Source organism: Anopheles coustani, chromosome 2 (genome assembly GCF_943734705.1).
Source record: "Anopheles coustani chromosome 2, idAnoCousDA_361_x.2, whole genome shotgun sequence".
NCBI lineage: Eukaryota > Metazoa > Arthropoda > Insecta > Diptera > Culicidae > Anopheles > Anopheles coustani.
In genome coordinates, this window is record NC_071289.1 from 49102279 (window position 1) to 49129513 (window position 27235).

The 27235-nt window shown below is 39.3% G+C and overlaps 2 long non-coding RNA genes across 2 annotated transcripts; one reads left to right on the plus strand and one right to left on the minus strand.

Annotated features, from left to right (window-relative positions):
* Positions 1-15970: 15970 nt before the first annotated feature.
* Positions 15971-16986, minus strand: LOC131265933 (uncharacterized). Its single transcript, XR_009178344.1, has 3 exons — positions 16879-16986; positions 16198-16803; positions 15971-16045 (listed from the first exon to the last, which is right to left on the minus strand). It is a non-coding gene; the product is annotated as an uncharacterized LOC131265933 (long non-coding RNA).
* Positions 16987-22546: 5560 nt separating this feature from the next.
* LOC131265925 (uncharacterized) lies at positions 22547-25730 on the plus strand. The gene is made up of 4 exons (XR_009178333.1): positions 22547-22768; positions 22915-23022; positions 23900-23961; positions 24784-25730. It is a non-coding gene; the product is annotated as an uncharacterized LOC131265925 (long non-coding RNA).
* The last annotated feature ends 1505 nt before the right edge of the window (positions 25731-27235 follow it).

The window sequence follows — 27235 nt, forward strand, 5'->3', positions numbered from 1 at the left end:
TAATGTCTTTTGGGCGGACCAACCAGCGAGATCCGCGATGCTGCATGGTAGTTCAACTCGGCTAGTTGGAGCGTAATCGGAGAGGCTCTTCACAACAAGCAGACATCCGACTTCTTGATGCGGATCATCCAAAGTTACTTCGAAAACAGAGTGCTCCATTACGCCACTGATACGGGGACCAGATCTCGCGCAGTCACAGCTGGGGTGCCACAGGGCTCGATTTAGCTCGCCTGCAAGTGTTACGAAGAATGCGCCGGGAACGCGATCGGCTAGAAAACCACAGATGATGACGACCATCGTATGTGGTTGAACGACATCTTTTTATGCCGGGTGAATAACGATCTAAATCTATCAACTATTTTGGAGAGCAGAATAGATCAAACAGTTGTTCAGTTTATCCGAATGTCGAAGGTGGATTTCGACTTCATATTATCGCTAGTTAGTCCCCGGATAATACGGCAAACTACTAACATGCCCGAGCCAATCGAACCACGGGTGCGATTGGCTAGAACGTTGAAGTATTTGGCTACCGGGGACTCTTACGCAAGTTTGCAACTTTTTTTCAAGGTGCGTAATAATATTTCATACATTTTGTAACAACTGGTTCGAGTTGAAATTTGGCTTACAATGTAGAGAATTGGAATTATTATTATTATTCCTGAAGTTTGTGCTTGCCTCATCGAGGTTCTAGGACATCATGTGAAGCTAGGGGGGAAGACAGTGCAATTTTTTAAATCCATTCCAAATAATCAAATAATTTTGCCATAGTAGCCGATAGCTGCTACTGTCATACTCAAAACCTACCTAAATACCTCATTAACCTATTAAGTGTTAGTTCCTGTGTCTATTGCAATTTTTCGTTGGTTTCTAATGTTTGCCCTGGTTATGGCCTGTTCCACTTCTATTACAAGATCACCTGCTATTTCTGGTTCAACAGCGTTCAATGTATCATTTAAATACCTGTCGATATCTCTGGCAGGGGGTGCCACGGATCTGACTGTGTCGTTAAATTCTTTTAAGACTCCCGGTATCTCGACGTCCAGGTCATCTGGGCTTAGACGACGCCTTTTTCTTGACGACTTGGCACGTGGGACTGGTTGGATAGAAGGTTTTGGAGTTATTAGAGTTATAATCAAAGTCATGCGGTGGTTATTGTGTGAATGAAAACAAATGCTGTATAGTATGTGCTATCTCTAACTCAAACTAACTCTGCTTTTCTTTTCTTTACAGATACTCGTCCACCAGAGAAGATTGATTACGAGTCTCCAATTTGAGCTGAAATGGAATTTTCCTCACGCCATCGGGGCCATTGAAGGAAACATGGAGACAAAGCTTTTGCTTTTCCGTCGTACTGTATTAGGCCTTTTAGCGGAACGCATCCTACCGGATCTCCTGAGCGAGAGTTTAACTATCGCCATTCTTGTGTTCGGCGAACGATAGAGAATGCCTTTGAAATTCTGAATTCAGCATTTCGCGTATATTCCCGCCCTATGTTACAAACTCCTGATGTTGCGAGGAAAATTGTGCTAGCTACTGTATGGTTGCATAATTTTCTGCGAAAAAGGGATTCACGAAGTACGTATTCACCATCAGAGTTGACAGACATGTTGAGTTTTGCGATTACAACTTCAACAATCGAGTAGGCTATAGTCATGTAGTAGACTATGATGAATGTGAAGCAAGATATTATTCTGTGTCTGTCTGTTAGTCTCGTCGGATGTAATCTGTGATTTCTGTTCAGTACGTGTAATAAAAGCAAAGTAGCGCAGTGGAAGCGAATCAAATAACCAACAGGTTATGGGCCCAGAATCTTGAGCGTGAAAATGGTGGATACGAATTTCTCGATACAAAAGTTGAACGATTTCAATTATGAAATCTGGCGTTTTCGGATAGAGTTGCTGCTGACCAAGGAAGGTTTGATCAAAGTGGTGAAAAATGAGAAGCCTGATACGCCTGATGCTACCTGGATCGTTAAAGATGGTAGGGCAAGAGCTTTCATTGGTTTGTCCATCGACGACAACCAAGCGTGTCACGTCATCCGTTCCGCAACTGCAAGAGAAATGTGGGAAGCTCTGCGGAAACATCATGCACGAGCCACGCTATCCTCCAAAATTCATGTGCTGAGGAAACTGATTCGTCTACAATTGCCCGAAAATGGCAACATGGCAGAACATCTTGCTGAAATAACGCAATTGTCGAACCGACTCGCAAGTATGGGAGATGCTCTGAAAGAATATTGGCTGGTTGCTATTATTTTATCCAGCCTGCATGCATCGTATGATACTTTGATAAGCGCCCTAGAAAGCCGACCAGAAGAAGATTTGAATTTACAATTCGTGAAAGGAAAGCTTGTAGATGAATGGCGGAAAAGAGTCGAGCGTGATGGCCATGGAAATGGAGAGCATTCTTGTAAGGTTGTAAAAACGAAGCAACCTGTGCAAAAGAAAAGGCTCTGCCATTATTGTAATAAAGAAGGGCATATTAGGCGCTACTGTAGGAAGCTAGAACAGGATCGACTACTGAAAAAGACGGAGGACCAAGCTGTGAACAGATCGTTTAAACAGAAGGCGCATTTGGTGGATGGAAATGCAGAAGTAGAAGTGTGTTTGGGAACTAGATCTGAAAAGGAGAATTGCTCTGCGTCATGGATCTTCGATTCAGGAGCAACTTCTCATATGACTAGCAACGCATCGCTACTAGATGAAATACGTGCGAACACCACAAATGTAAGCTTGGCTGATGGAAGGGAAACATCTGCAGCAAGGATTGGATCTGCTAAGTTTCGATCTATTAATGGAAATGAAAAGGACATCCTTGTGAGGCTGAAACATGTGTATCATGTGCCGTCACTGTCAGGAAGTCTCCTGTTTGTAAGCAAGTTGTGTGATGAGGATTGCACAGTAACCTTTTACAAAAATGGTTGTGTTGTGAAGAAAGATGGCAAAGTGTTGATGAAAGGACAACGCAATGGAAATCTTTATCAGCTCAATACCGATGTACAGCGTACACTGTTGGCAACGGCCGGACATAATGCTAACTGCATTGACATGTGGCATCGTCGCCTGGGTCACAGAGACCATAGTACTGTGAAAATCGTCATGTAAAAGAAATTAGGAGTTGTGTGAAAACGGAATGTTGCAACTCACTTATTGTCCCACAGAACACATGGTGGCTGACATCTTTACCAAGCCACTAGGAACAACAAAGTTCAAGAAGCTGTCTAGGTTGTTAGCTTTGACCTAAGGGAATTGTTGAAGCGGTTGTAATTGAGGAGGAGTGTTGAGTTTTGCGATTACAACTTCAACAATCGGGTAGGCTATAGTCATGTAGTAGACTATGATGAATGTGAAGCAAGATATTATTCTGTGTCTGCCTGTTAGTCTCGTCGGATGTAATCTGTGATTTCTGTTCAGTACGTGTAATAAAAGCAAAGTAGCGCAGTGGAAGCGAATCAAAAAATCAACAAGACAGGGTTGTGGAGGGACAAGTAGTAGAAGGAACTTGGCGTAATACGTCAACAACAGCGATGCAAAACCTAGGGCATTTGCCATTACAAACATCTAGGGAATTGGTTGCTGTTAGGGACCACATAGCCAAAGATTTTGTAAATAATAATCAAATTAGATAGTAAGCCTATTAGGTATTTAGTTTTATAAGTTAGATAATAAGCCTATTATTAAGTTATATCGTGATGGATAAACATAAGTTTTGCTTTCTATGTATGTAAAATATGATTAATTAGCATATGTATGAATTTTAAGCATACCTTTAGTTAGAGTAGATAAAATAGAATTCGGAGAAGCGCTCCTCTGAAAGGGCATGACTCATAGGAGCATACGGGTGATAAAAAATTTTATTCAAAAATTCGTTTGCGCGACATGTTATAATGTACTGATATCGATGACGCCTCTGGAGCACAATTGAGCTGGGCACGACGAAGCCTAATACCCCATGACCGATCCTAGCTGCGCGGTGCAGAACAAATTCGTAAGAAATTATTGATACCTCATACTCTTCAAAATATACTAGGTAAATTAAGCTGGGCACGACGATGCCTATGCCTGATGCCAGGTGCGTGATTTGTAAGAAATTTTTCACTTTGAAATGTTCCAGAACGTTGTTCTAAATATTCTAGGTAAATTAGGTATAGTTTCCTCTGTCGTGGACGGCTTGCGCTTTACAAAGGACCAGATAGAGAAACTGGTCCAAATTATTGAGCAAAATCCCGAAGTAGCGAAAGGGACTTGCACCAATCCGTCCGCGGGTTTGGGGAGAAGTCAGCAAAGAGTTCTAAACGTAAACAATCTTTAGTTTAATTCTTTCTTAACAAAATACTTTAGATACTTTTGTATTGCAGGCATGGGCCTACAAAAATCAAACGTAAAGAAAAAGTACGGAATAAACCCGGAGGAGGTATCGCGGCTTCTTGTACATTTACCGACATTGAGGAAAGAATCCTTTATGTAACTAATATTAACACCAATGCGGAAGGTGTCGTGGATACCATTTGCATTGGAGTTCCACAGCGACATCAGAAAGGCGATCAGCAGCCGACACAGGATTTTCACCTAGAGGAGCTTCCACCTCGTCATGATCAAGAGGAGCAACAACCTGTCGAAATTCAATTCAACAGGTTCCACGCCCATCAGTACCGAAGGGTAGCTAGAATTGTTTGAACCTAGAGGAGCTTCAGCATCAAAATCGAGAGAGGTCACAAGCAGAAGACATCCAGCAGAAAGTTTAGCGTTCATCAGTGCCAAAGATTAAGACGAATTATCAAGAAGTTATTGTGAAACAAAATGCTGAAATAATAAACCAAGCTATAGAATTAGTTGGTACTATAAAAATGTTTGTAGAAGGTAGCATGAATTTTCATCAGGAAATATTAAGGGTCACCACTCACCACCTCGACGGCGTGGGTTCGAATCCCAACCGAGACCGGACCCTCCCCTGTACGAGAGGACTGACTATCCACGTACAACAGGGAAACAAGTCTCGTAAACCCTTAACGGGTAGGCATGACCAAGAGGTCGTTACGCCAAGAAGAAGAAGAATCTTGATGACTTCTTCGTATGACTTGTTTCTTTTAACGCAAGGAAGGTTTAGGAAAAAAGAGAATTTGAGAAATTCCTAAGTAAAAGCCGGAAAATTCGAAAATGCAGTATATTTGGCTATTTTCCATATAAAAAAAATAATTTACCTTCTCTAACGAAAACTAAAAGACGGATGGACTTATCCTAACGAAATCTTCTGCTAATTTGTTCCTTTTGATCCATTTCAAGTTTTGGAAAAATGAAAAGTATGAAAATTTGAAACTAAGTCAGAAAAACAAAACACGCTAAAAATGATTTTTTACACAAAAGTAATTAATTTTAATAGAAATTATTTTTCAACAAATTAAAATACGAGTCTTATCTATTATCTATTATAAATTAAATATTCGTAAGTGTAAGGTTTTCACCGTAATTACTCCACTACTTTGATAAAGCAAGGCATTAAAAGAAATGCAAAACCTTACTTTTGTATGGGACCACAGCTCATCCCATTGCATTGCATTGGTCGCATTAGAAACAGGCTCGCATGAGGGGAAATGAAAGGACCTCTTCAGGAGAAATGGAAGCATTACTATATCAACCAGCTTACTGAGGAAACTATCAGCTGGGGAAACCTGCCAGCCTGGGAACAGGGTGAACCGGTTTATTTAAACGGTTTTAAAATTTTAAAATTGAAAACAACACAATTGCGCAGCTTCAGTAATGGAAATTATTAATCGTGTTCAATTGAACATGCGTTTCAGGATTATAAGAGACCAGAAATGTATCTGTTAACATGGCTTCACAAAAATCAAAACGCAAACACTAAAAGGAAAACATAAACAAAATAGAAAAAAATCTTTTACAATGTGAAATAAGACCCCGGTATAAAAAAGCAAATCATATGCATAAAACTCAAAACACAGCTGCACACACGTTGCAAATAAAGAAAATCACAGGAGGACATTGTATTTCTCGCGCTATATTAAAGCGGACCAAATGTTTTTCTTGGAATCCCTGTACATACATTTTTTCTACCAAAATTAGGTACAGTATTTAAAATATGCAGTGGCCCGAAGATTATCGCACTCATACTGCATATAGAACACTGGCGAAATCAAAAGGAATAGAAAAAAATATCCAATTGAAAGTAGGGTATGTTACAGCATTTCTCGGCTTTTTATTCCAAAGTCCCATCAAAACACTAACAGGTGCTGGGTTTCATCTTACAAGTTGCGCTCTATACTGGCAACATCGCATCATCGATGGCATGGCAACATTACCGTTCTACAAAGCCACATACAATATCTAACATGTTTCATCTCGTTGTCGATTTGACAGCTCTCAATCCTTGATTTCGGTCTTCGTCGCCTTCGGTCGCCGTCGTTGATCTTCGGCCATCTTAAACAAGAATACATTTTCAACTAATGTTCACGCTAAATAAAATGTAACTTCATTAATATACGTTTCAAATATTTTCAATCGCAATAATAATGCAACTAAAAAACCTGAAGGTTGAACAAAATCAACCACTGAGGGTCAGAGCTGTCAAATCGACAGCGAGATAATCGATTATTTATTGAAATTCTGTGATTATTTAGCATGGATTTTGTATTTTCAACAATACACAACAAATTATTAGATATAGCTTCAAGAAATGTTGCATCTCTTTTAGCAAATTACGAAGCATAAACGCTTGGCCCGAACATAGACGATACACGAGAGACTAGCGGTTTCGTTTCGTTTACCGTGCCCTTTATGATGATCAATAAATCAAAATAATAAAACAAACAACAATATTTTCCAGCATAAAAATAATTATTTTGGAAAGAAAAGATATCCTGAACCCTCCTAATATAAAACTACTGCGAATGGGTATACGTTTTTTGCCACATATAGTCAGAAACATGTGTTGAACGCACAGTCACGCTGTCAAAAGAGTGTTTTTAGGTTTACCGCAAGTGTAAAAAGAATTCTTTATGCACTTCTCTTTAGAATTTTCGTTACACCTAGATTGCATAGTAAATTTGCTGAATTGCAAAATGCAATTTTGCTGAAGAGCAAAATTGATGTAAAAAGAATTCTGAAAAGAAGAGTGGGCAGTTCTGAAAAGAATTCTTTATACGCTCTTATACTACCAAAATTTTTCGTTGGGTACATATATTTGCCTGCATTTTGATGGCTATAAACAGGGTATACGGCGAATCGATTACAGCGGTTTGCGTTAACTTGTTGCTGTACGATTTCCATATGGAATACGCGCCTGAAAAAATGTAAAAACTACGGACGTTTTTACCAGCTAAATAGACAAGCATATCAAACCTGAGGAAGATTATGTTATTTCAAGAGTGACCTTAGATCAAGATATGAGACCACAAGTTACAAGCACCGCAAATAGTTTACCTCCCAGTTTTAGCGACATAGAACTTGAAACACTATCAAATCCAGAACTACAGAGTTCAATAGTACATGAGAAGATTGGATGGAAAAAATGACAGGTGGAGGATCCAGTTCTTAGAAGACATGCCAGGAGTATCTATCGCTCGTTGATCAACGACTTCAGTTTGATGAAAGGGTTGTTGTCCCGTCGGTAGCTAAGTAGAAGAAATTGCGTCAGTATTATTTACTATTATTCGCTAGCTTCCTGCTCCGAACAAAAACCTCTCCCGCGGTCACTCTTTCGAGACGCCAGGTTGCATCCAGGCGAAGGCGCTTTATCTTCCCGCTTAGTCAACCATCGAGTCGGATGTCATTCGTTCCCCGCGAATTGAGCTCCCCTAACTAAACAGAAAACATCATAAAGAGTACGATTCAGTGGTTTGGACCATCTAAGAATCGGAATCGGAAGAGTTGAACGGGTCAAATATAATTGAAATGCCCTACATTGCTAACCATCCTTATACCTTTCAACTACAACTAATCGAAAAAAAACATTTACAACACTTAAAGGTAGGACTTATTCCACATTTGACCCCTTCACAGTTTTGCCCGAGCCTGGATCGGGGAGTTTTTGTCGCCTATTTTGTTTCTTTTTTCATTGTGCGACGTTGATTATAAGTGTACACAGACAGACGTTTCCGGTTAACTTTTTTTAAATGCAGAAAGGTTGGTCACTTCACCGAGTTTTGCTACTCATCGCACCCAAGCCCAAACCAAGAGGATCCTCGGGAAATTAAAAGGGAGACTGGAAAATCAACCAGATAGCCACTGTTTCTTTGTAGTGTTTGATTCAACGAAACATCAAGAAAGAGGAAAAAACGGTAATTAAAATCTTCATTTCTCTCCATTTTTCCGAAACCTAAAAAAAGCAGTTATTTTCCCTTTTCTTTTTTTTGTATGCTATGTTTTTATTTTAATTCTAGTTCATCGTTGGAAGACCAACGCCGGCCGATGTTGAAAGTGATCCGCGAATACTAGATTGCATGATAGGAAAATTTGACTTTCTGGTGGATCAGGGTGGACAACTCTTTAGCACCAACAGCATTTGAGAAGGCAATTAACGAAAGATGTGCGGAAATGGAGAGTGTTAAGACTCGTCCTAACGAGGGCGGATGAAAAAAGGAATCAAAAGGATTTATGGGTGCGCTTACCAGAGCTTATTTATATCATCGACCCGGAGGTGGATCTCAGAAGTCATCGATCGGCGATCAGTCAGCTGATTGGTGCACTAATACTAATCTGCAGTTATGTCCCGAGAAATGCTCATGAATTTCATTTAGTAGATCTCGACACCCGCTTCATTATAATTACGCACTCAACGACAATATCCTGTCCAGAACTCGTTGCATTCGCTACCTTGGTGTCCAGCTTGACGTGGAGCTTTATTTCCGAGAGCACTACAAGTACGTCATTTGTAAGGCCAATCAACTGTTGGGTCTCGTATTAAGTGTTCGTCGTGACTTTCGCGACCCGATGTGCATTAGATCTGTTTACTGTGCGATAGTACGTTCCGTTCTAGACTATTGCTGTGTAGTTTGGTCTCCACAATCTGCGCATTTCAAGAGCATTCAGCGTAAACTGACACGGTATGCAGTTCGACTTCTCCCATGGGGAAATAACCAGGTGCAGCCTTCCTACAATCAACGGTGTCTTTTGCTGGGCCTGGACCCTCTTGACAAGCGTCGTCTGGACAGGCAGTGTTCGTTTTTATTTAATCTGTTGAAAAGCGAAATCGACTCTCCTTCCCTTCTAGGTGGGGTCAATTTTTTGCACCCAGCAGATCACTACGTACTAGGTTCCACTTCCGTGCTGAGCGTACTAGGACGAACTTTGCGCAATGCGACTCGTGACATGTTATGTGCAACAAATTAAATTCAGTGCTGGACTTGTGTGATTTTCATCTTTCTACGTCTGTGTTTCGCGAGCGCCTACGTCTCCGTCTCACGCGTTGTAACCGTTTTTGTAATTTAAACTTAAGTTGTGTCGTGAAGACCGTTGTGATCCGACGACGATACGAATTAATAATAATAATAATAATAATAATAATAATATTAACAATTTTTCTCCGTTTTTGAAGTTGGGTGGCGCCCAAAACGAGGTTGGTCTCAGTTCCACTTGGTCATCTCACTTTTCCGCCGATAAAAAGAAAATCGTTTCACTGGACAAATTCTCAAAGACGAGCGGATGCACTCACAGCAACTAAACTTTGCATACTTATCAAGAAGCTTTAAAAAAAAATTAAACGACTGAAACGAGCTGAAACTCCCGTGAGGTCTCTTCGATTGAACTTTTTGGAACATTCGGTAGCACTAGACTTACGGATAAAAATTTGTCAAATTCGAGTTCCCGATGATGAGTCCCACCGCTTACCCCTAGATAGGTTTGAGAGGGACGAAAGTATCTTGCGATATTGAAAATAAATCATCAAACGAGAGGGGGCATTGGGGCATTACTCTCCAGAACAATCGCATCCATCTCTGCTCCATTCATACAACGGTCGCCATCAATTGCACAAAGAGGTACATCTTAGATTTCCCAACTAGCAAAAGGGGACCACTTCCCGGAGTAGTGCAGGTATTTCCGCACAGATTTGGTTAACACCGCCAGCTATCAATGGTTGATAGTGTGGTGAAACCCACCAGTACTACTTAAGGGACCTGATCTTGTTCCTTGCATACAACGGTCCCGAGCAGTTCCCGTTCGAGAACCGTAATGCAATTTTTCCCAAATTGTTAGACAGATTACTTTGATTGACAAAAAAGTTCTCGAACGGGAGCCGAACGGAAACTCGAAGATGAGGCATAATGCAAATGTGTCTTTCGAGTCGGAAATTCTCTAACGTTAGAGTTTCGTAATAGGCCCAATGGATGCTTGAAGTGCACCTGCATCGGAAAGTTTAACTCTAGCTCGCGTACGGTTGTCTTAAACCGCTACGGGGAGCATCGTAAGCAAGCATCTACAGCATCAGCATCATAGATTTACAATACTTAAATATTATAGAAGATGTAGCAGTATCTGATCGGTTGCATCTGATAGACTTAGGAATTTTTCGCAAATTTGTAAAAGGATGGGTTTTGGGAAGGTTGGGGCAACCAGCCATAGCTTCAAGTCGAGATAGGAATTCAATGAGTAAACGAAATATGGTGATAGCCTTGACCCTTTTACACCAAAGAAATAACTCCCCAGTCCCCAGTTGGTGAGCACAGACCGGAATGCGGTCGTGCGGACAACGCGGTTCAGGTCCGCGTAACAGACATAAGAATGTGTAGAAGGAAAAGGAGAGAAAAAGAGGAAGGCGGCCCAGAAAAAAGGGGGCTGCGTTTTTCGTTTTTTGCCGCAGCAACTTCGGTTTTTTCTTCGGTTCGAACAGGATATTCCCTGAATACACTGATGAGCATCGAGTTATTACCCAGCAGCGTTTTACAAGGCGCGGTGGTGCTTGCGCAAATGGTTCATTGACAAGTGCATCGTATTTTCGGCGTTTGATGTGCTGAACCACGACCTTTTAGTTGCAAAACTGGGAAGACTGGGTGGTGGTTCGACTTCCTTGCCTGAATCAGCTCATAGAGTATCTACCGCGTAAGATCATATAGCGTCAGAATAAATGATGTTACTTTGGTTTCATTAACTAGCCTCTATGGCGTTCCTCAAGGCCACAACCTCGATCCTTTGTTGTTTGTTTTGTTTATCAATGATATTTGTGATGTGCTCAAGCATGTATCTCATTCGCGATTTGACTTTTGACGAGTGAACAAGCAACGATACGAGTGTCAGTGACTCAACCGTTTTATTTGTCTTTTGTTCTTTTTCTTTACGAACTAATCAACATCCGAGTGAGCCTGGTATAAGGCAGTTTCTAGAATAAAAAAACTAGAAAGACACGATCAACCAGACGGGCCGTTTTCATACCATCGAATAAAAGAACAAGATGGAGAAATCCACTTACATATCCACTTCATAAAATGCAACTTTAAAGGCATGTCTAGACCACCCCCCGAGAATATACATGATTTCGTGAAAAACAAACTAAAGTTAAAGGACGAGGAAGTGTTAACCTCCTTAGAGTGCTCCTCCTTAGAGTGCACCTCCTTAGATAGGGCTATGATGAACCATATGAACCATGGGCTATGATCACGGTCAACAAAATGCAAACCGCGATCGGCGCCGTAGCAATGGAGACCGACGCCACAATAATGGTAGGAGAAAAGACCTACCCGGTACAAGTTTCATTAGCAGACGGATCCACTACCCTGAAACTGGAAGATGTCTCGATGTGAACTGGAGGTGTCGTAAGAAAAAATCAAGGAGATCCTAAAGGTATACGGTAGGGTCCAAAAACAATAGCCAATCCTGCATGGGGAAACCAAAAATACAAATTCCGAACAGCAGAAAAAGGAACAATCTTCGTCCGTATGATAATAACAAAACCCGTACTACCAACAATAGACAAAGTGGAGTATATGGGAACTAAGGCTTTTGTGGCATACAAAGGATAGACCGAATGCCGTTGCTTTAGACTACCTATCCACAGATTTTAATCTTGCACCCAGAACCGCATGTTTTATAGACAATGGTTTCTCAAGATCCGAGTATATTTATGTGCATAAAGTATTAAAATAAGTGTAAACGCAGTGAACACATTATCTCTATTGGTAAAACAAAACCTAAAGTTCAGCTTCAAGAGTTGCTGAATCATACTCCGTGTAGAATAATTGAAATTAAAAAAATAGATACCTTACGGCACCTCTCATCTTCTTTGTGTGATTCTATGTAAATATGTTGTGTATGTGATGCAAAATTAACAGTGTAGGGCACCTAGAAAATAGATGTATTCCAATTCTTGATGATTTATTTCACGGAATACCTCCGCTGCACTGTTCGATTAAATTTTTCTATTTCTTGCTTAACATTTCGTATAGAATGGAATCTAAAACTGAAATGTTTCTGAAAATTAAAAACACATGTACAATGATCGAAAAAAAACTGCATTTGAAAAGATGTACAAGAAATTTGGTGTCAAATTAGATGAGCCAAGGCTAATGGATCGCAACAGTACGACAGGATATGTTTGTCGACTGCTTTTTTCAAACATAGATAAATTGAGTGTTATTTTGCAAATAGCAAACGAACTCACAGAAAGATTTCGAAATATTTTAAAAGCCATCAACTAATCACAGCCTTCACCGTTACCCGTTCAACCACCTACCAGGGTAGTTATTCGAATTTTGTTTTTAAATAATTTTTGATTGGATTGACGTATTGACGAGGCATGGCGGCTGCAAATTATGGCGTTCTGTATCACTCACCTAGTTCGAGTGACTCACGATTTGTCGAAATTCTGTAGGACAGGTTAGACAGATTTCTAGATTTTGGCAAACGTAATGCTTTAATTGGTGACTTCAACATTGATTGGTTCAATGATGCGAGGTCCGAAAAATTGAAGAAGGTTATGGACTCGGTGTGCCTGAAACTGAAGGTTAGTGCAGTTACTCGTATTACGAATAATAGCAGCACATTGGTTGGCCATGTGTACTGCAACGCAGACTCAATTAGCGTGGTAACAGATGCTTGAGCAAAAATATCTGATCATGAAACTTTGCTTTTAAACTTGAATGATGATCGTTTCAGGACAGTTCAAAAACAAGTTAAATGCTGGAATAGGTACTCTAAAGAGGGCCTTTGTCAGGCGGTAACATTGGGTCTACAGAGGGAAACGGAAAATTTCCATGAAGCTGCAGATCTATTGAAGGATACACTAGAGAGTGCTATGAATAGCTTAGTTTATGAAAGGACCATGGAGACTAGATACTTTGGCAGATGGTATACGTTGGCTCTGGAACGTTTAAAACGGAAAAGAGACTAAGTGTATAGAAAATTTGTTCGGACTAATCTGGCTTCACATTGGTGTGAGTACACTAAACTAAGAAACGAGTACAGTAGGTCTTTACAAACTACTCGTGAGGAGTACTTTAGTAGGGAAATTAGCAAGCAGCAGGGCAATAGTAAGAAACTTCTTAAAAGCATGTTGAAACCCGACGAGAATACCGCTTCATGCGTGAAATTTGATAACTATTTCGAATCCGATGAGGCGGTGATCGCAGGAAGGTTCAACAACTTTTTTGTGAATAGCGTCACACTTGTTAACATCAACATTCCTACGGTAGACGAACCAAGAGCTGAGACAAGTTGATACTCCCAGGCATAGATTTTCTTTTCAACCAATAGACATGAGCAAGCTTATGCAGATATGTTTTGACCTGACCAAGACGGCAGGAATACATTGCAGGATTGCTTTCATGTGGCTGGGGAGACGCTCCTGGACTTGATTAACCAATCGATGGAGAGGAGTGTTTTTCCGGATACATGGAAGGAGTCATTGGTTGTACCTATTCCAAAGCTAATTAAACGATAAATGTGAACAAATAGTTGAGATCATTGAACTGGAAGTAGGGCCATCCATCAGCAAAAATTTTAACGTTGAGGAGGAAGTAAGGCCATTTAAGAACAAAGGTTCAAATGATGAAGAGGGTACAGAACCATCGCACTCAAACAATTGTAACGATAAAGGAAGGAGGGCCGTCGGATAACAATAAAGAGGCTGAACGGTCACCCAACGCCGAAGAGCAAAAGGAATAGGAAAAAAACAGTTAAAAAAAAAGATCAACTAGCTAGTCTCAGGACGGAAAAAGCATTGAAATTTTGATTCGTCAAAATGATCAAATGATCAAAATCTTGGATGAGCTGGCCGACAGTGCCAAAAAACATGTCGAAGAAACTAAAAATTTTCATTTTAGTATCTTAGAATATTTAAAAAAAAATTAATCGCGATATAGCATTTATGTTTAAGTTGTGCATTGGATTAAGTGTTGAATTCTATTATGCATTGTTATATAAAAAACTAATTTCAATAATAAATTAATTTGTTCAAGGATGATCTGATTGTTTTGCCCAAATCATTAAGAAAAAGGGCTTTGGCAACAGCACATGAAGGTCATGTTGGTAGCGGGCCCATCAGAAGGATTCTCAAGGACCATTTCTGGTGGCCCAATATATCAAAAGAGGCCGAAAAGTACGTCACTGGTTGTTCGACATGTCTAGCCATTTCTCAAAGAAATCCATCGGTCCTCTTGAATAGCCGAATCCTTCCGGGAGGACCGTGGGAGATGCAAATTGATTTTCTCTCGATACAAGGACAAGTGGCTCAGGACACTCACAGGTTTGCGTGGATACCTATTTTCTTTACTTGCACGTTATCGAGTTGAAGCTTATCGTTCAAAGGATGCAGCATTGTGTAAGGTCTTCAAGACATGGGGTCAACCACTGGCTATCCAAAGTGTCCCCCTTTCATGAGTAAAGGGTTCAATTCAATATTCAATTTTGGGAGCATAAAGCAGTACAGGTGCGAAAAATCCATACCGTTATGTGCTCAGTCGAACAAAGCTGTTGAGCGTCTGAATCGAGAAATAAAAAAATCAATATCCGCAGCGAAAGTAGATACACGAAACTGGAATGAAGCCCTTGAGGAATTTGTGCACGTGCATAATACACGTAAACGCTACGCGTTACTCCGTTCTAATTCATGGTGGGATGCCGTTATAGGGGCACTTTTCCTAGTCTAAGGGATTTTAAAATAGATCTGGATATATTAAGCGTACAAGAAGATGATGCACATGCTAAGCTGAGGAGTAAAAAATACGCGGATGATTGTCGGGGTGCTAAAGGTAGCAATATCAAGGTAGGCGACAAGGTTTTAGTCTTGATCCCACAGAGGACGATGACTAATCCTTCATTTTCTAAGGAAAAGTTCACAGTATTAGCTAGATAAGGTACAAAATTAACACTTAGTGATAACGGGATTTAATTCTCAAGGAATGTACTAGATGTAACATTACTACCCAGCAATGCTCAAGACCACTTCTAACACCATCGACTTAACTCAATAAGTAGAATTTAGGTCACTACAATAAGTAGAATTTAGAATATTCGTTTAGCACCCAGAATAACATTTGAAAGTAAATTAACGATACTCACCGGACTTCATTGCCTCACCGCATCGATTGATTTATTTCTTAAGAAATATCCCCACAGCTTGCAACTTTTTTAACTGCGACAATCAGAAACAATGACCAAATAAAAACTGAAATTGTTTGAAAAAAAAATAAACATAATTGCCACCATTAGTTTACATCATCTTGAAATACACTTAACTGTTAAATAAACTTAAAAAACGGCTGAGTTGACTAATAGATACTCACCACACTTTCTTCTTTGTTTTTCTACATATCAAAATCACAAACTTCCCATAAATAGATAAGCGAGTAAGTAAACAAATTCGAAAATCACACAACGGAACATTCTAACATATATTAAATGACCGTTAACTAGTAAATCTAAAGCTTAAACCAACTTGCTTCATGAAACAGGCTTGTGAAAAAAATGATACCACTTTTCAACGACGATTATTGGAAGGTAGATCTCAAATTACCCAACAATTAACACGAATATATTAACTTCGTTAAATGCTTCAATTTTTCTTGTATGCTCGTTCACACTACATTCAAAATCTAGCAGTGCTGAAACGAGAAGGAAAACAAAGATTTTAGAAAGATATGATAACGAAAACAGTGTGGAAAACGGTAAATGATACTCCGTCAAATGAAAAATTGTCTGGCTTTAAATTTTATTTAATTTTAACATAATTATATGTAATTTTTCTATAACTTACCACATTTAGCACGAATGATCGAGTGAGCAGCTCCGCTCTGTTTCCATGACGTACACAAATATTAAAATATTGGCACTTCCACATCTGATTTTTCCAGTTTCTGTACCAGAGAGCAAACCTTTTCTCCACACCATAAGTAACGTAGTTCAGTTAACTCTACATTTGTTTTTCTACTGAAACAGCTATTTTCAATCGATTTTGTTCTCATTATGAGCTTTCCTTACTATAAGACCGCGTCTACACCTCATCGTAGCGTAGCAATTTTAACACTCCATCGTAGTTTTCACTTACCGTCGTCTCAACTATTTTTTATGGCCGTGGCTAAGGCCTCTCGACCAACATTTACGCTACGACGGAGTGTCAAAATCGCTACGCTACTATGCCGTATGGACGCGGTCTAACACAAAGGAAACTAACAACCTTCTGTGCAAATCCAAATAACAAATAAAGAACAATCTTCTACAGCAATTTGGCTACATTACTTTGCAACACCTTTTGATTAGTTTTAAAAACAAGCCAAATAAGTTAACCATCTCACAACACGCTGCTTCATCACTGACGCTGGCTCTACCCGTAATCGACGGGGACACACATCAACTTACATTTCTGACGTGGAAGAGAAGAACAATCACATTTAAATAAGTTATTTGTCTAGATTTTTTACAAATACAATGGATTTACCAGAGCGAAAACGGTCGCCGAAGAAGTCTATCCCCAAAAACACCTTAGCCACAAATCATCAAGAACACATTTGCTTCGTATACGAAAAACTACATGCCTACATGCGCTATCACGAACAATTAGACAGTTAGCTAGCTTCCAATTTTTACCAAGACCTTATTTTTCAAGAATAGATACGTAGCCAAATAATTGATAATGCAGTTGTAGTGTTCTGTACTAAGCGAATAATCAATCGCCGTTGCTACACACACCGCGGTTGCAGCAGCATCTCAAGCTCCACCGCTCCACAGCTATACCGCGTCAAGTATTCAACCCAGAAATGGTGGGGTTTTTCGTTTTGTATCACGCTTTCCAGACTACACAGTCGCGTAACGCGACGTCGCCTTACAGGCGCTGAACTCCATGCATAAAAAACCTAGCGCGATTCGCGGGACATCGCGCAAGGTTATTTTTATATGGAGTTCAGCTCCTGTCAGGCGACGTTGCGCTGTAGTGTGGACCCCGAGTATGGGAATGACAACGCAGCACGTTGTCAATAAATGAGGTTCGAGCCAAGGTGTACAAATATAGAATGTGACTTTATGTCGCTTTGGCAGGGGTGCCATATTTGAGAAGAGTTATGTCAAAAGCCCAATCGTTTTCCGATACCCCTATCAATACCCAAAAGGCCCTTCCAGACGACGGCAATCTTTTTGGCAATCTTTCGCACACATTCAAACATGGTTGTCAGCCATGTGCAAAAATGGCGGATTCTGTCCACACGATGGCAATCAATGTTCATCAATGTTTCCAACAATGTTCAAGGTTTCTAAACATTTTTCATGACATGTAGTTATCTTGGTAACATATGTATCAACACTACCAGCACCGAGGCTAGATTTGTGAGCCATTTCAAGGTTACTTTTGCAAAGCTATGCCAGTTTCCGAAGGAAATGTGCCGCGTTTGGGTAACCTTGTGGGAAGCCATATTGAATTTGCAAGCTTGCAACGTTCACTCGCAGGGCGGCGCTACTGTGCAAGCAGTCAATTGATTTTCTGTCTCTTTCTACCTCATGGAATAGATGTGCTCAACCAAAAATGCTACCGAAACTGTTTGTTTTGATCAGCGTCAGTTCAGTATCTGTTTGGCTATTTAACTTGTTTCGTGTGTTTTGGCTATTATTTTTGTGATTCAGTGTTAACCATGATTAATCGAGGACCGCATCCTTCAGCTGTTGCCGCATTGTGCGGAAAAAATCGCATTTGCAAACACAACGCAGATCCGGTGCCTTTTACAAGCGCGTTGCAAGATTGATGCCGAAATCCGAGACAGCGGATAGCATTGTGAATGTCGTGGCACCAACCGAGTTGTCGGGTAAATAATCTTATGTAGTTAATGTAGATTATTATGTGTAATGTAATAATTTAGTTTCATTTGTATCGGGAATCGAGCTAAACTGATGTATACCATCGTTTTGATTTCATTTTAGTTTCGGTTTCGTCGGACCAATTATTGTTGCCTTCTATCGATTTGCCGGATGAGGAACCAACTGAACAATTGGATCCGCTTTTCTCTGACACTCAGGTATACGAAATGGACTTTGTTACGGACGATGAAGAGAGTAGTGATGAAGAGAATGCGGTGGACGACGAGGAAAATTCCGCAGATGACGAAGAAAATGGTCCCGATTATGCCAAGATGCCAGATGCAGAGTGTGTGCGATACTGGGCGTTAACTGGGAACGAGTCGCTTGCAACCGTTGGACAAATGTTCGAGATGCTTCGTGCAAAAACGGATATGAACATCCCAAAAGATCCGAGGACTGTTCTACGAACAAAGCGAATCATAGATCTTCCAGAGGAATCCATCGAATTAGAATTTAAAGATATAAAATGTAAACTAGTAAAAACCATCGGAGAAGAGGAGGGAGAAATGATATTCTTTCCTTTACTACGTACTCTTGTCGAATAAATGCACACATAAATGCAAACTTGTAGTTTTATGGTATTGTATTGTGTATTGTGCTTTCAGTAGCCTTGTCATCCTTTGCTTCGGTTCTTCAACATTTACCATAGTTTGTAGCCAATTCATTATGTCCGTTTTATACGCTGGCTCTGCTTCTAGACGCTCATTAAATTGGATTATTGAGTGCCGGGGCTCACCACCTCGATGGCGTGGGTTCGAATCTCAACCGAGACCGGACCCTTCCCTGTACGAGAGGACTGACTATCCACGTACAACAGGGAAACAAGTCTCGTAATCCCTTAACGGGCAGGCATGACCAAGAGGTCGTTACGCCAAGCAGGAGAATCTTCCGCATGATTCCAGCGGTTAGTGGTGTGTTGTCTAATATTAGTTGACTAGACTCCATCTGTTTGCACGGATCTGTTTGCACGAATATATAAATAAAAAACTACGAAAGATTTTCTAAACTCACCAGGCGTAACGGAATTTGATATATGCTTTAGAAAAAGCTGTTTTGGTGCTGGTGGACCTGTTAATGAAGCTATTTTTGTATGAAAACGCAACTAAAGCATTGTTATATTTATGTTTAACTTCAACTATATCTTCCTCTGTGAGGACCAACTCTTCCAAAATCCGACGCTTCTTGGCCGGTCCTAACATGTCATTTGATGCAATATCCATCGCTGGAAACTAAAAAAAAATTGAAGACATGTTATGAAATTGCACTGGGTGAATTTGTTAAAACATTTTTGCTCTATATATATAGGCATAGTATCATCTCCAGTTACAACGGCACCAACGGTTCAACGCAATTATCGTGCATCGCGAACTTCAACGATCGCAACCCACCCGGGTTCAAAACAGCTCATCGGCCGTACCAAAAGGTAATTGAATGGAAAAGTACTGACCTAACCAAACTGTCTCTCTCTCTCCCACAGAAATACGAAGCAAGAAAATCGGCCGCTCGCGAACACACGGAAGTATCAGGTGTAGAAATGGCAAAATCACAAAAAGGATCACAATTGCACATGAATATGCAGAAAACCACACAAATAAATCTGACATTTACGAATTTAAATTTTAAATTATTTTTTTATTTCATAGTTATGACGGTAGATGGCGCAGCTGCCATCGTTTTGACAGCCCGATGCTCGTAAAATGCTTCCTTACCACACTCACAAAACGCTCATTACCACAAACTTTATGTACCAAAAATCCCGTCATTGTGATATCACACTGTCATGAAATACCACTCGTTTTGCTACCGGTGAATAGATAGTAACAACAAATGGTAACTCATTAACTTCATTAAAGTGAATTTAATTAGTGGCATCATACCAAAACTTAACCAACACTTGCTCAAATGAAATCGACTCGTTCTAATTAATAATTTACTTAAGGTTCGTACAGGATATAGCTTAGCTTCGTTATCTTGTTGAATGCCAAACGGATCGCTGTCAACATTGCTCGTCAATGTTTCTAGATTATCCATCGACCCATGGATAGCATGTCAATTCGTTCGCCAATGTTGCTTGGCACACACATACAGTCAACGAAATCGTGTACGAATACGATAAACGTCAACATTACCGAGAAATATTGCTGTCGTCTGGATGAACCTAAAAGGTTCATCCAGACGATGGCAATCTTTTCGTCAATCTTTCGCACACATTCAAACATGGTTGTCAGCCATGTGCAAAAATGGCGGATTCTGTCCAGACGATGGCAATCAATGTTCATCAATGTTTCCAACAATGTTCAAGGTTTCTAAACATTTTTCATGGCATATAGTTATCTTGTAAAATATGTATCAATAGAAAGTAACAACATATGGTAACTAGTTAACATCACAAAAGTGAATTTAATTAGTGGCATGATAGTAAAACTGAACCAACACTTGCCCAAATTAAACTGACTCGTTCTAATTAATAATTTACTTAAGGTTCGTACAGGATATAGCTTAGCTTCGTTACCTTGTTGAATGCCAAACGGATCGCTGTCAACATTGCTCGTCAATGTTTCCAGCTTATCCATCGACCCATGGATAGCTCGTCAATTCGTTCGGCAATGTTGCTTGGCACACACATACAGTCAACGAAATCGTGTACGAATACGGTAAACGTCAACATTGCCGAGAAACATTGCTGTCGTCTGGATGAACCTAAATGTTATGTCAAGTCATGAAATGTCATTTTACACTGGACGACTTCACCTTCTAATTTATACACCTTGCTAGGATCAAGCAAATCGAGCAAGGTGTATAAATTAGAAGGTGAAGTCGTCCAGTGTAAAATGACATTTCATGACTTGACATAACACTTCTGGGGTATTCATATGGATTTTGAGGGGGGTATCGGAAAAGGATTGGGCTTTTGACATAACTCTTCTCAAATATGGCACCCCTTCTAAAGCGACATAAAGTCACCTTCTATATTTATACACCTTGCAAATCGAGTAGTTTCTGCGTTGTCAAATTTGACAACGCGCTGCATAACGCGGTCTGTGTGGCAGCGGCGAATTATGTATAATAACTATATCGTTATGACAAAAACTACCCAGTTGACAGAAATTTATGTTTTGCTGGTAGCATGTAGTAACAGCAAGAGTTCCAACAATCTACCATGGAAAAACTTTCTGTAACTTCTTGACCGCGTGACTACATTACACGATACACGTGACTACATTACCATGCGTTTACTCGGAATTGTGTCAATTGGACAGAACGAGACGATGCCGATTTTGCCACCAGGGTATGAGCAAAAAATCACATTAAAACATACTAGAAAGAATATTTATTGTAGAAATATAAAAACGCAGGAGTCAACCCCTGGTCTCAGCTTTGGGCAACCGCATGCGGTTGCGTTTTTTCCCATGGGAGAGATAGGAGCTGTCATGGGCTGTCACCGCAGACGCAAGACCTTGCTGACTCTTGCGTTTTTTTATGTCAACAGTAAATATTGTTTCTAGTAGACTTTAATGAGATTGTATGCTCATATAAGTGGTATATTCAAACATTAAAGTATTATTTTTGGCAAAAAGCTGTGCTCGTTTGACAGATCCAAAACGCTCTCCAAATCCGGTTCAGTGTGACAAAAATCTAGATCGTATGATTTTTAGTACACTAAACGATAGGGAGTCCCTAATTTTGTTACATCCCGCTTCGGCCCATTAATAAATGAGAGATTTTTGGTTCGCGTTGATTAGTTTTGAGAGAAACCGATAAATCTGTGGTCACAGCTTTCCGCAACCGCATGCGGTTGTGCTTTTGATCTGTCAAACGAGCACAGCTTTTTGCCAAAAATAATACTTTAATGTTTGAATATACCACTTATATGAGCATACAATCCCATTAAAGTCTACTAGGAACAATATTTACTGTTGACATATAAAAACGCAAGAGTCTGCGGCAAGAATCAAATTCGTTTGATTTTTTAGTACAGAAACCGCAAGGTCTTGCGTCTGCGGTGACAGTCCATGACAGCTCCTATCTCTCCCATGGGAAAAAACGCAACCGCATGCGGTTGCGCAAAGCTGTGACCAGGGGTTAAGAAAAGTCTTGCGGACATTTTGAAATTTTGAAAAACAAATTTTTATTCATTTAGTACAGAGCCCTACAACCGCAAAGCCCTCATGTGTTTTTTGTCTTGAGAAATTATGTCTAGATATGCATTGGGTTCCAGCTGTCAGTTGTTGGTTGGGTTGTCAGTTCCGGTTGAGAAAAAAGCTTTCTATTCTTTTTACTTCGGTGTATATTTCCCGATGTCTCGGTTCGTTGCCACAAAAGCGGTTGTGAAAAGCTGCTGAATGTGAACTTTCTAACAGTTTGGTGTTTCATCGCTCACTATGAAGTGTTTTTTACATCGTCATTAAATGCATAGTTAAATTTTCCTTGTCGAAAATGGGGCAGGCAATGGCATGTCATTGCGGTAAAGTTAACATCACACCGTAAGTCAGGCAGTGCAGCGTGACTAACATTTAATTATTAAGACTTAAGACTTGTAAGTAGTTACAACGAATGATTGCAGAAAAAGTTTATTCTCTATAGATTAGTCAACCATTCATGAAATCTATATTTTTCATTTCGATTCTAGTGCAGCGTCAATTTGATTGCATGTGGGAAGTGCTTGCCCTCTGAACAATATTCTTCGAAATTTGGTTACGTCATGCAAGGAAAGAGAAAAAAACGAAAGTAAAGTGTGGTAAGTAGCTATGCAGTTTTAACGGCGTTAATCTTGTAATAGAGAGTCTAATGACCAAAATGGTAAAAGTCTCAATAAGTTTCAGCTAAATGAATGTTTCTCAAGGTAATCTCACGATCACAGATTATGAAAATCAGATTGTTCGATTGTGTAAAAATTATTGAATAGTGTCAACTGTGAAATCAACATTCTTTTCACACATATATTGAATGAGCAAAAACAATTTGAGATGTCCGGTTAGAATGCGTTTTAACATGAATTTGAGAATGATCGGTCTTGCGTTTCTTTAACACGTTAAGCACTACGTCGGTTCCGTGGGGCCGACAGCGTTCTTTCCTGCGTGCCGGTGACGGCCCGCTCGGACCGACAGTGCCGGTTAGGTAGGGGCACAGGCGCTTCGGGACCGACAACGTAGTAAGTTTTTCTAAAGCATACCGACGGTCCGCATTATTCGAATCGTTTGCTTGAGAGTCGTCGGGAAACGAACAAAATTTCATCACATAAGACTTTGCAAATTCTAGAATAAAACACAAACACAGTTGAAATAATAATTGAACATGAATTTGTTGAACATGAACACATGCTGAGGTCTCTGCTTTGTCTCGTTCTGTTTCGTCGAGACATGATTGAACATGAAAGCACTGTCTCGCTCGCCGTCGATGGTTTGCTACGAATTGCCGGCAGAACGGTTTACGATTGCAAATTACGGGTAGCGCTTAACGTGTTAATTAGAATATGTATACAATCATTCGTTACAGCGTATTTGCGTGTAGTTTTAAAAATACAAATGAGATTGACTAATTGTTAGAAGTTTTTGTTTTGATCCTTTGAGTATTGTGAAAACTAATGTTGATATAAATGCGTGAATCTATTTCAGAATTGTTTCCGATACGGTTGTTCCTCTGATTGCCAGTGATGAAATCGATTGTGTTAAGTATGGTGAGTATTATGAATTTTAAGATTTTCTTAGAATTTAAATTTATAATTGAAAAAAGTCCTTATCTTACGAAAATCGTTTCAACCCTTCGATTATCATCTTACTGTATTATTTCACGAATAGATTAAATTTGACTCTTTGGGTGTTTGTTTTATTTCTACTTTTATTTGTAAACCTTGTGAGAATGAATACTGTATGAACAAACGTATTCACACCACATTACTATTAGCCATCGATTTTACAAGAAGACTATCGAAACTCTCATAGTCCAACTTAATTGAAATTGTATTGTAAAAAAACATTATGTTTGGTTGATCTATTAAAAATAGTAAAAAAAAAAAGATTTTTATGTCTCCATATGGTTCCATAAGTCTTCTGAGTTGGTCACGATTTGCATGAATGGTTTCGACTATCCAAAGTATAGCATTTTTACCATTTTGATTTTCTTTTTCAATGTTTTATGTTCGGGGTCTCCAAACTACGGCCCGCGAGACCCTCTCCTCCTTGGGTAAATGTGGCCCAACGCTACGGTTATTCCACCCAATGCGGCTCGCGTTAAAAAAAATTTGGTGACCCCTGTTTTAAGTGAAAAGAAATTTTATTCCATTGTTGATGGGTGAATCGGTGAAACTCTATTAAGCTTTCCTCGCGCCTCCTCTGCGTCATGGGCCCCTCCATTCAATAATTCTCATTAGTTTATATTTTCAATGCATGTTGGTTAATGTGTCGTTTGTCAGAACTTATAGGCAATAGTAGTATACCTCTTATTTTCTTTATTTTTAATACAGTAAATTAATTGATGTAAACGTCGTTTTATTTTTCAGATTCAAATTACGGTGTTTGAAATTGGATGCAGATTTAATCAATCGTTAGTGCATAATCTTTTTTTTGCTGTGCAATTGAGTTCAATGAAGAGAATTCAGCGAACGTGGGGGCTCAATAAGAGTTAATACTTCCAGTCAGAGATCAGATAAGTATTTTATTGAACCTTTTTGTGCTTATAACTATTCCTGTTGATGAGATGATGGCAAGAGAAATGACGCTATTGCTGAAAAAATGAGCAGTGGAACTTTGTCATCCTTTTATTTTATAATAATTTAAAATTCACTTTTCTTTGTCGGTTTATGTTAAACTGTATTACATTTATTATTAATAGAAAAGTCTACATCATAACTTCCCATTTATAGTCTTGCACAAAAGTCTTGCATGATGTGTATTCTTCGTAATCTCATTCTGGAGCATATTTAATTAACTTGTACCGTTGATGGACCATATTTGGTGCTGTTGAGGAAATTGTGTATACAAAGTTGAATCACAATGTTCGGTCAAATAATACTATTTTTTACCTAACTACCGTAGAATATTACTAAAATAAATGAGAAATACGAAGATTAATATTTTTTCAAGTTCCACAAACTCTTTGTGTGGCACATTATGTTCCTATTTTGGCGCCTGGGTTTTGTTATGTGCCTTTATTGGTGGACTTAAAACAAAATGGATGTAGTTCATTAAATTCAACTGATTTATTCAACAATATTCAATGAGCAACATGAAATGAGAGAAATACATTGCAACAGCAATCAAATAGTCAATTAAGCATTTTTTTGCAGCGGACTTAGCTTTTGAACTCTTAGCTAACGAGACTTTCTTTGCTTCACGAGCTGCACTCGTTTTGGCGCGAATTTGTTTCTCTTTTTGTTTTTTGTAGCTTAACGAACAGAAGTGCCTCTCCGTGCCATATCCCTTACATAAAATATGTTGCCGTAAAAGGTGCTCGGTCTTCATGACATCTCCCTTACATACAAAATGTGGCCGCAAAAGGTGCTCGGTCTGGGAAAGATTATTCTTTAGAAAGATCAGGTGCGGTCCAGTTCGGGAGAGGTGAAGTGAACGCGTGCGGTGATTCTTCCGCTCGTCTCAGGACCGATTTTTTCTTCAAATTGGTTCTAACGTTAAACGAAAAATATTTGCCAGATCATTACTTTCACGGCATTCTAAAATCTGATGTATCGTAAAATATCACATACATTTAGAAAAAAAAACATTTAAAAAAATATTCAATACTAGAATATTTAACAAGAGAATATTTGTTATGCTTTTGCATCTTATTTGTGGATTTGGTTTTATCGCAGTTCAATCAACCATCATTCATATCGTTGCAATAGAGTTCATAAACTATCGACTATGTACAATATATTCTTTGTCTTAACTGAACTATTTTAGCTATTTACTCATTATTCATTTTATATACATTTCGATGCAGTCCATAAGTCCAAAAACATTGTGAACATTGTCAATAATTTTTTGTTTTATTGAAATCAAATACTCTAAACTACATTTTCTCTTTGCAGTTCAGTCAAACATAATTCATAGCATTGTATTACAGAGTTCATGAATTATTCACTATATGCAATATTATACTATGATTAACTATACTAAACGATACTAGCTATAAAATTTATTCATTTCTATTCCTAAAGACGTTCGTAAACAATATGAAACTTTTACATAATTTAGTGTTTTTTTATTTCAATCAATCTAAAAGTCATTGTGATGAAGGAACAGTAATTCCGTCATTTTTTTTGGATTTAATCGCGATCGCTTTTCATTATAAATTTGTCCGGCTTTCGAAAATACTCTTTCACAGGGTACAGAAGTGGCTGGTATACATAAAAGTTGCTGCACTAATATATACAGGGTTGGAAATCTTGATTGATATTTGTATAACTTCGCCATAATGTAGGAAACACCCGACGTCTAGGCTGCTGCTGCGCCCGGGCAACCTTCACGCCGATTGCTGTCGCAATGGGGACTTGAAAGCGTATGGTTAAGCTTCCGTGCACCACTATGACACGCCCACTAGGCCAGCTCATGAACGCATACCACTCAATTATGTTTCTACCAGGCCAAAGGATGAGCATGTAATTAAATGTACGCTGAAGCTACATATTCACCCAGGTCCAGTCCCAGGCTTTGCGTTGGCTTTTGGGTCGGATAATTTTCCTTGTACTCTTATACGACTCACTAAGTCTCCAAACAGGTGTTGGCGGTATTGATCATTATCTTTTTTGTCAACTAGAGTTTGTATTTGACTTTCTGGAGAATTCCTATTTTGATATGGTGTTATGCCATCTAATACAGTTTTAATAGTTTATTCATATATTTCCTCTTCGTTTTCGATGCTATGGCTTTTCATCTGTAGATCTAGAAGCATTGCTTGCTTGACTGTATTGTTTTGACGCAGTGAAACAATTTTTGCTAATTCATGTTGCAGAA